The sequence below is a fragment of the Lissotriton helveticus genome, chromosome 9 (assembly GCF_964261635.1).
Source record: "Lissotriton helveticus chromosome 9, aLisHel1.1, whole genome shotgun sequence".
Classification (NCBI taxonomy): domain Eukaryota; kingdom Metazoa; phylum Chordata; class Amphibia; order Caudata; family Salamandridae; genus Lissotriton; species Lissotriton helveticus.
In genome coordinates, this window is record NC_136070.1 from 75,770,897 (window position 1) to 75,780,686 (window position 9,790).

Genomic DNA, 9,790 nt, shown 5'->3' on the forward strand with positions numbered 1-9,790 from the left:
ATGATTGCAATAATTTTAATTAATTGTGCAGTAAGTCTATCTATCTATCTATCTATCTATCTATCTATCTATCTATCTATCTATCTATCTATCTATCTATCTATCTATCTATCTTTTATTTGACAGTCATGATTGGTGCAGTAAGAGTATGTAATTGTGCTCTGCATCTTTAAGTAAATGTTGTCACGAGCCCCTTTGCATCACAGAGCGGTATTTTAGTTTGTTTTTCGGTATTTTAGCATGTTTATGGGTTGCATAATCTGGAATTCTCTCCGCCTACTGCTTAAATAAGAAAAAACACTGCTCACAGGTAAATTAATTGCACAGTCAGTTTTTGTCCTCGGGCGCAGGTTTAACGAGCCCACATGGCCTGCAAATTTATAGAACATTTTGTTGCAGTAAAGCTACAGCTGTAAATTTGCAAAATAGCGCAAAATGCAAATGAGATACTTTCAGATTCCAGCCAGATAGGTTTGTTCCAGCAGTTTCCCCAGCTGTATCTGACTACCAAATCATTAGCAGGCAAATGTAAAATGAGCCAAGAGCATTAAACTCGTCACGCTGTCATGTTCTCTAAAGTGCAAGTCATGCTTGAAACACTGTTTAATAAGCACTGGCAAAACCCATGGGTCTGGCTTTAATGTGCTTACGTATGCAAACACAGGCAGAAATATAGACTTGCGCATGTGTTTCTTCGTTGGTTGGACTTTACGTCTGCCGAGGAATTTAAGATTGGCAGCAGAATGGTTGTGTGCTGCATTAAGTAGCACACATAGAAGTTACAAAACGGCATTTCAAGATTGTTTATGTGCAGGAAGGTGGACCTTCCTGCACATAAACAATCTTCCCCTCAACACAGGCACCCTTGCACTATGGTGAAGGGTGCCTGCATTGGCGCTAGGCAACTAAAGTTAGCACCAAAGCAGGGGGGAACGCAGGGCTGCACCATATTGTAGTAAATTTGGTGCAGCCCTGATTTTCTAAAGCGACGAAGCGCGTCGTTAGCATTCGTGGCGTAATGACACGCTTCGCCACTTTCTTGTAAATATGCCCCTTGGTGTTGTGCCCCTTCTGCCATATATCGGTGCTGGGTACCTTTCTTCTGCAATTATGCAGAGACATTTTAATGCATAGGCAAAGTGGACGGTTGCCCATAGTCCCCATTGTTTAAGGCCCGCTGGTAAAGAGGCCTTTTTCTAAATTTCACTTACTCTCTCACTTTTATTGATTTATGTATGATAATCTCTCTCTCTCTCTCTCTCTCTCTCTCTCTCTCTCTCTCTCTCTCTCTCACTCACTCACTCACTCACTCACTCACTCTCTTTCTCTCTCTGTCCAGTGTCATTTTGAGGATTTTTGGGCCGAACAAGAAATGAATAGTTTTATTCTTAGATTAATTAAATTCATTGTAAAACCCTATCGACCAATCATGTAGCATACAAGTGTTAAAACCGAGTCATAATATCGTACTGCAACCAAATGTAAGTTAAAGCACAACAAAGGCACTCTGTCATTACAAGTAACAAAATACATTCCACGTATCATTTAAAAACATGCTCTACTGATAATCCCTTTTAATATACAGTGCAGTTTAGTTTAAAAAATATTTTAAAAAGCTACTTCAACCAAATATCCAATTAAATTCATTTGTGCAGACTCAGGCAAAGGTAGTAAGGAATTGTAAAGTGCTACTGTGCTACCGACATCCCACCATCACAAGACCTGTGCGACTCGCTGGCCACCTTCTTCCATCGCAAGATCACTGACATCCACGACAGCTTCGACGCCATCACCACCACGGAGACCCTCGCTCCCACGACCACCACCCGCACCAACCGCCTGCTCACCTGAACCAACATCACCGACGACGACACCATCAAGATCATGAACACCATCCACTCCGGATCCCTGGAAGTCCCCTGCCCACACCACATCTTCAACAAAGCCAGCAGCACCATCTCACCCCATCTCCGGAAAACCATCAACATCTCCTTCGAGACAGCGACCTTCCCGGAGAGCTGGAAGCACTTAGAGATCAACGCCTAACTCAAGCGAACCCAAGACAGACCCCAAGGACCTCAAGAACTTCCGACCCATCTCCCTGCTCCTGTTCCCGGTGAAGGTCATCAAAAAAGCCGTCAACAAACAACTGACCAGCTTCCTCGAGGAGAATAGCATCCTCGATCCGTCCCAGTCCGGGTTCCGCTGCAACCACATCACCGAAACCGCCCTCATCGCCGCCACCGACAACATCTGGACCCTGCTCGACAACGGAGAAACCGCAGCCCTCATACTCCTGGACCTGTCAGCCGCCTTCGACACGGTCTGCCACCGCACACTACGAACACGCCTCCACGACGCCGGAATCCAAGAGAAGGCCCTGGCCTGGACCACCTCCTTCCTCTCCGGCAGAACTCAGACCGTCCGCCTCCCCCCTTCCGCTACAAAGCCACCGAGATCATCTGCGGCGTACCCCAAGGCTCATCCATCAGCCCAACATTGTTCAACGTCTACATGGCGCCACTCGCCCACGTCGTACGAAGGCTTCGCCGACGACACCCAGCTGATCCTCTCCCTCACCAAAGACCCTATACTGCCAAAACCAACCTCCATGAGGGAATGAAGGCCGTCGCCGACTGGATGAGAAACAGCCGACGGAAGCTGAACTCGGACAAGATGGAGGTCCTCATCCTTGGATCCACCCCCTTGGCCTGGGACGACTCCTGGTGGATGATGGCACTAGGAGCACCCCCCACACCCACCGACCACGCAAGCAACCTTGGGGTCAGCCTCGACTCCACCCTCTCCATGACGAATTAGGTCAACACCGTCTCCTCCTCCTGCTTCAACACCCTCTGCATGCTTCGCAGGATCTTCAAGTGGATTCCCACCGAAACTAGAAGGACAGTCACCCAGGCCCTCGTCAGCAGTAGACTGGACTACGGCAACACACTCTACTCAGGAGCCCCGGCCAAACTCCTGAACCGGCTCCAACGCATCCAGAACGCCTCCGCACGCCTGATCCTCGACATCCCTCGCTGCAGCCACATCACACCCCACCTGAGAGACCTGCACTAGCTCCCCATCAACAAGAGGATAACCTTCAGGCTTCTCACCCACGCACACAAGGCACTCTACGACACCGAACCAGCGTACCTCAACAGCCGACTCAGCTTCTACACCCCCACCCGCCAGCTCCGCTCCGCCGACCACGCCCTCGCCACCGTCCCCCGCATCCGAAGAGTGATCGGTGGCGGCAGATCATTCTACCACCTCGCCGCCAAGACATGGAACACCCTCCCCATCCACCTGCGGCAGACTGAAGACCTCCTAACCTTCAGGATTCAAATTGTGGGGATGAGATTTTTCTTTAATCACTTTTAATATTGGAGCTAGTGACTGGTTAAGTCTTTTGCATAGTAGTGCTTGAAAGCAGGGTCGTTTTAAGGCATGGGCAAAGTGGCCAATTGCCTAGGTCCCCCTACCTTCTATGGGGGCCAGAGAAAGTAAAAGTACTTCTCTCTAGCTCAACTCTGACTTCTTCTGTATCCAATCTTCTCTTTTTCTCTCTGCCTACTTCTATCTATCTCTCTTTGTGCAGTGTCTTCTTAAGGAATTGTGGGGTCCTTGAAAAGACAGATTTCAACTGTTGTCGTGCGACAATTAGCACAGAAGTGGTTGATAAAATTCAAAGTTGTTATGAACTGGTGGGCCACAAACGGGTCTCCCCCAAGGCCCCAAAAAATCCTTGAAATGACGCTGCAAGAAAGGAAAAATAAGTGAGGTAATCAGTGGTGCAGCTAGACCTGCTAGACCTGCTACCACCCGGGGCGGCCCCTAAGTTTGTCGCCTGGTGCACATAAGAGCGGGGGACGGGCTAGCTACCAACAGACAACTTGTTCCAGCAGGTAGCGGCTGATGGATGACTTGTTCTGAGGTGGGAGAGGAGGGAGGGTGGTGACCGTCAGGCAACTTATTTGCGGTGGATGGTGGTAGTCGACAGACACAACTTGTTCACCTCCGCTGCGCCCAAAACGAGTACCACCCAGGGCGCACACCGCCCCCTTGACCTCCTCCTCCCCAGCTACGCCACTGGACATAATCCTAGGTTTTAACAAATTGAGGCGTAGCAGGTAGCTCCCTGATCACGTGCCTGGCTCTCAAGCATTTGCATTTATTATTTTGATAAAGAGCTTGCCTTCCAGGTATCAGACCCCTCTCTTTTTCATCTCATTTTGTTTTGCCCAAGTTCACTGCCATTGGTTTTCTTTGCAGAAGTTGTCCAGGACCTTAAGTAGTTTTAGAAGCCCAATGCCTGTTGAGTTCAAGAGAACCACCTCATCGCCATATTGTAAGAATGTCAAGTGCTGAGAACAAATGCTGGGCACATGAGACATGCTGCATCCAACTGTTCATTGAGGCCGGAGATGAAGAGGTCAAAGGTCATCGGAGCATGCACACCCTTGCTTCAGCCGACTCTCAGGGTAGATTTTGGGTGAAAGGGCCTGGGTTGCACTAGTTTAACTTGAGCCCTGGTGTCAATTTTAATAACTTGAATGACATGTAACAGATTGGCGGGTATAGAGTTTTTTTTTGTTTATAGTTTTTTCACTAATCATTTATAGTGCATTGTCCGCAGTACTGGAGATTGCTTTAAATCCTGATGGAGCAAGCAAAATTTAATTTCCTTTATGGGGCCAGTACTGTAAATCGGCTAATATTAGACTTACAATATATTTGGGAGCAGATTTACAAGCCCCTTGCGACATGTTTACGATTACGTTGCTTCACTTCTGTGATGCAGCGTCGTCGTAAACAATTCGCCACCATGAGTCAGATTTACAACGTGACGCATCTAGTGAGAAGTGTCACGTTGTAAAGCCCCTGCGCTACATTATACCTGCGTCAGGTATAATGTATGCAGGGTGGGCGTTCCTTTGCAAGTAAGCCCCGTAAAAGTGACGCAGTGAAATCTACAAGATTTGACGGAGTCACTTTCATGTTCATGCTGCGTCAAAACCTTACGCCTGCTTGAAGCAGGCGTAAGGAGTGACGCAGCATGTTAGACATAGGGCGCCCCGGAACATTGCGGGAGTTGCATCACACTTGCGACACAACTCCAGCAATGAACTGCCCTAACGCCAGAAGATGCAACACGCATCTGACTATACTTGCGCAACGGTGTGTCGCCTTGTAAATGCGACACATCCGTGGTGGCGCAATGGTATTCCTGCGTGTCACATCTTTACTGGCGCATCCCTGCTAATATGCAAGGATGCCCAGTCCTTGTAAATCTGCCCCTTAATGTTTACTAGTGCTTATTGCTACTTGGGCAGGAGTGAGGCCCGCTGTTGTAAATGGAATGCAATTGATCACGCCTTGATGGAGGTATGTCTGTGTGGTTAGGCAAAATTTGAATAAATTGTAAAGGTCTCTGCCCAGCAATCTGGCTGTTGTGTGAAGACAGCAGCTGCTGGTCCCTTTTGTCCAGGGCCTCCATCATCTCCCCTACTTTTTCTGATGCATTCCTTTATTTTGATTTTTATGATGCTGTAGGAGTGACAAAATATGAACATACAATATACTGTTTACTTATTAAGAGCTGCTTTTGATTTTGGGCTCTGTATTGCTAAAATAAGTAGATAGAATACATATAAAAAACGAACAGGGCTGTATAGTTAGGGACCTGGGCAATAAATAGCTCAAATTGTCGTGTATTTCAATAGGTTCTGAATCAGTCCCCCTATTCCTGACCCTATTCTGGTTAAACTAACTATCAAGTTAACTAACAGTCAGCCCATGAGGCAAGAAAACCCCCATGACGCAGATACCGTTATCTGACGCAGTCACACTCCGGCACAGGAACGTGTTATCTGATTAGGTCATAACGCTTGAGATCTAATTAGACAAGCGACATTCCTCCAGCCCCTGATAAGGCATACGACGTTCTCATAACAAATCAAACCTATGACAACCTGGAAAATCCGTGCGGCCATTGTTTTGATTTCACAGAGAACTTTAGTAAAGAATGTGCTAACGAGCAAGTCGTATGACATCTTTATTGACGTATCTATGTCCATCCTTACGTCAATCTCGGCACCTTTAAGGTATAAATATTGCCGACCTTGCCCTATGCAAACACACGCGTGGTGACAAGACGGAGCAGCCATACTTGCCGAAGCCGAGAGCAGAAGCAGACCCCGCTGGCAGCAGCCCCGCCTTCCTGACGCGCTGAGAGACGCACTGCTATCTCAAGCCGAGAGACCCAGCACCGGCGTTTCTGGGCAGCCCTCGCAGGCAGCCTGGAATATCGAGAGCAGAGAAAGAGATACCATTCCTCATTCATCCTAAATTCCAGGTACAGAACTGAATAACCCCTCACAGAGAATTCTTTAGTTATTCACTTGGCAAAACCAAACTTAACTTAAACTGTAACTTTCTATTCCCGCCCACGCATTAGACTTAGGTCAGGTACACGGGGTAGGCGTATTTAGAAACACCAGTTGAGTACGTTTAGTCAAATGTATATGTGTATGTAAATATATTTTAATCATTTTAAACATCATATGGCTCAGAAACCATATCAATGTTTTTACAGTATTATTTTATACTATTGCTTTTAATGTATGCACTTTACTTAACTATAAGTATTGCAATAATATCGATCCATTTCTCTTGTACGAGAAAAGAGACTGATCAATAAATAACACCTTTTTATTGAACACGCCCTTCTCTTCCTTTTTCTCTACATTCTGATGAGACTAAGAATGCACGTACTGACTGAGTAAAATAATTGCCTTGTGCTCACACGACTCTCGAGATTGACTCTTGATTAGGGGAGAGCAAAGTTGTCATGTTCTATGGTTGTCAGAAACTAAATCCCTTCTTGTCTAATCAGGGGAGTTAATTCCTTCCTTGAACATTCGAGAAAGTTTCTAGCGAACTCTGAGCTTAGCTGGCAAACCCAAAAATTAAGTCTAGTATCGACAGTAGTAGACCTAGTTAACGTCTGGCCTAGGCCTTTACTGCTGTAGGTACTATTCCAATGCGCAGAGCCTATTGGGAAAATAGGAGCTACACTACATGGCGCCCAACGTGTTTGGAAAGGGCGATAAAACTAACGTAAGACATTTAGAGTAACTCAGTCGTGCTTTCTCACTCAGACCCCTTTTCCCAAATACTCCAAAGACGTCTGGAGTGGGTGAAAGGTAATATCCTCCAAAACCTCGCAGGAGGGAACTCCTATGTATGGTTCTTGGTCAAGTCAACGTTGAAGGATAAACAGTTCCAAAACATTGTGCATCTAATCTTTGTTCCATAAAGAAACCTGATCTGCAAATAAACATAAGACCATCCTGTCAGTAAAATGTCTGACAATGAGGATGAAAGAGAGGCAGTTAGATTAGCAACTGAACTCGCAGATGCTGATGCTACCATGCAAGCAGCAGACCCGAATATAACACTCATTCCGGTCATTAAAAGGAGATCTATAACCTTAAAACTTATAGAAAATGGACTGACACCTAGAGGTGGCACAGTCATATTCGTAATCGAGGCACACGAATATCGGCAGACAGAGGTATACTATTCATGGATACATTTTCCAGCAGCAAATGCTGTAACAAAGTACTTCCACTATTACAAAGTAGAGGAACCTCCTGAAATGTACACTCCTTTCGAGGAGGTGGAAGTACCACTCAAATTCCAAGAGCATTTGCTCTTATTTGATGGCGCCCTAAAACATAACAATCACATTACAAGGCTCGGTCCTTTAGGAAGACCAGGAGCAACGTGGCCGGTCTTAGCCGGATACACACCACATCCAGACATCGAAAGAATGCCTGCAGCAGAGCTGTTAATACAGCTAAAACAACTACTAAAAATTCATAGACAATTAGTTCAGTATGTAATGCGGACTTCAACAATTCAGCCAGCGATTAAACTTCCACAGCTGACCCCTCACCAGGGGAACACAAATAAAATTACACCACAGAACATCCAATCCTGCCTAGGTAAAGTTCCAGCTAAACGGGAACAGATACCATTCTGGTTGGCACAGAAAATTACCCAAATAGAGGCGGTGTTTCCTGACACCACCCCATTAGAAAAACACAGGATTCTGACTATATGTCTCCCAATGGGAATCGCACCACACATTGAGGACTGTGACACTTGGGGTACAGTCTTTGCTTCCATCTACACAAAAACGCACGGTGTTCCATCCATTTCGGTAATACCAGATGTGCTAAAACAAATTCAAGATGAATACGGTCCAGAACCTGCTTTAACTCTTGGTATGAAATTACTAAAAGACTTCAAGCAGGTCTCGGCTATATTATTAGCCAACATAAAAGGTGAGGCAGCAAACGTGGCGATCCGCCAGAGGTTAAAAGAGACAGATATAGCAGACCAACCAGCTGAAATTGCCAGAATCATAGAAAAATCCTATGAAGAACTAGGCAGAGATAGTCTAGGTGGAATACCAGTAAAACCGCAACTGACTACAAGTCCAGAAAAAATATTTTTTAATAATAATAATTCACCAAAAAAGAACTGGGATGGAAACAAACAATCCAATCCTAAAGAAAAGAAATTCCAGTCCCGAGGAAGGTCTCCTAGGCGAAGAGAGAAATCTCCAAACCAAAGACAGAGGTCACCGCAGAGTGACCCCTCGGGGAATAGATATAACCTTAGAAATAGGGATAATATTAAAAAACCTGATAGATATCAAGACATTGATACACGTCCCTCTCAATCTTTTCAGAATTCCTCGCAGAAATCGGAAAGAAGAGGACGATCAGAAGAGCACGCCAAGTCCAAAGACAAGGAACCTGCTCAGCTAAAAAAGAAATTACAATTTCCAAAAAAGAAGGTAGCCAGTATCAAGGTAGTTAAAAATGCCGAGAATACTGAGGACACAACTGAAAAACGGAGAATGGGCTCAGACAATGCTAGACAGCGCAGCAGAGGTGAGCATAGCTCGCAAAGTCCTTATGAATCATCTGGAGACAGTGGACACGAATGAATACCTTCAAGTGGAAACTGCAGACACCAGAGTTAGCAAGCCCCACAAGATATACGAGATAACATTACGTATAGAGGGAGATAAGACTAGGAAAATAAGGGGACTATTTTGGGATAACCTCTCCAAAGGCTATGACATCCTTCTAGCTGAAAAAGACTGGCCACCAGAGTTTGTCAGGGAGTGCCCTCATGGCGAAGAAGTAATTATGCCTGCCTTCTCGAATCAAATACCGATTCATAAAAAATATACACTTGCTAGAAAGTGGGCAGTGGCCTTAGCACCTGCTTTATATAAAAATCATGTAGGATGGGATGAGGATTCTCCTCCTCACAAAATCCAGTTAAAATCACAACCAACTGCACAAAGGCAGTACCCAATTAAGCAAGAAGCTAAAAAACAAGTAAATGAAATACTAGATCAGCTAGAATACCAGGGGGTGATTGAAACTTGCACCTCACGAATGAACAATCCTTTGTTTCCGGTCTCCAAACCAGACAATTCGTACCGTCTAGTTTTGGATTACCGACACCTTAACACATGTTGCAAAACCTTTGCAGTACAAAACTCACACAGTGCTGCACTAATGAATAACATAGTGCGCAAAAAATACAAAACTACCTTGGACATCTCCAATGGATTCTTTTGTCAAAACATAGCACCGGAGAGCAGATATTTAACTGCATTCTCAGTAAATGGCACTCAAAAACAATTCTGTCGGTTAGCCCAGGGGTACAAGAACAGCCCGGGGGTATTCTCAGCGAGAGT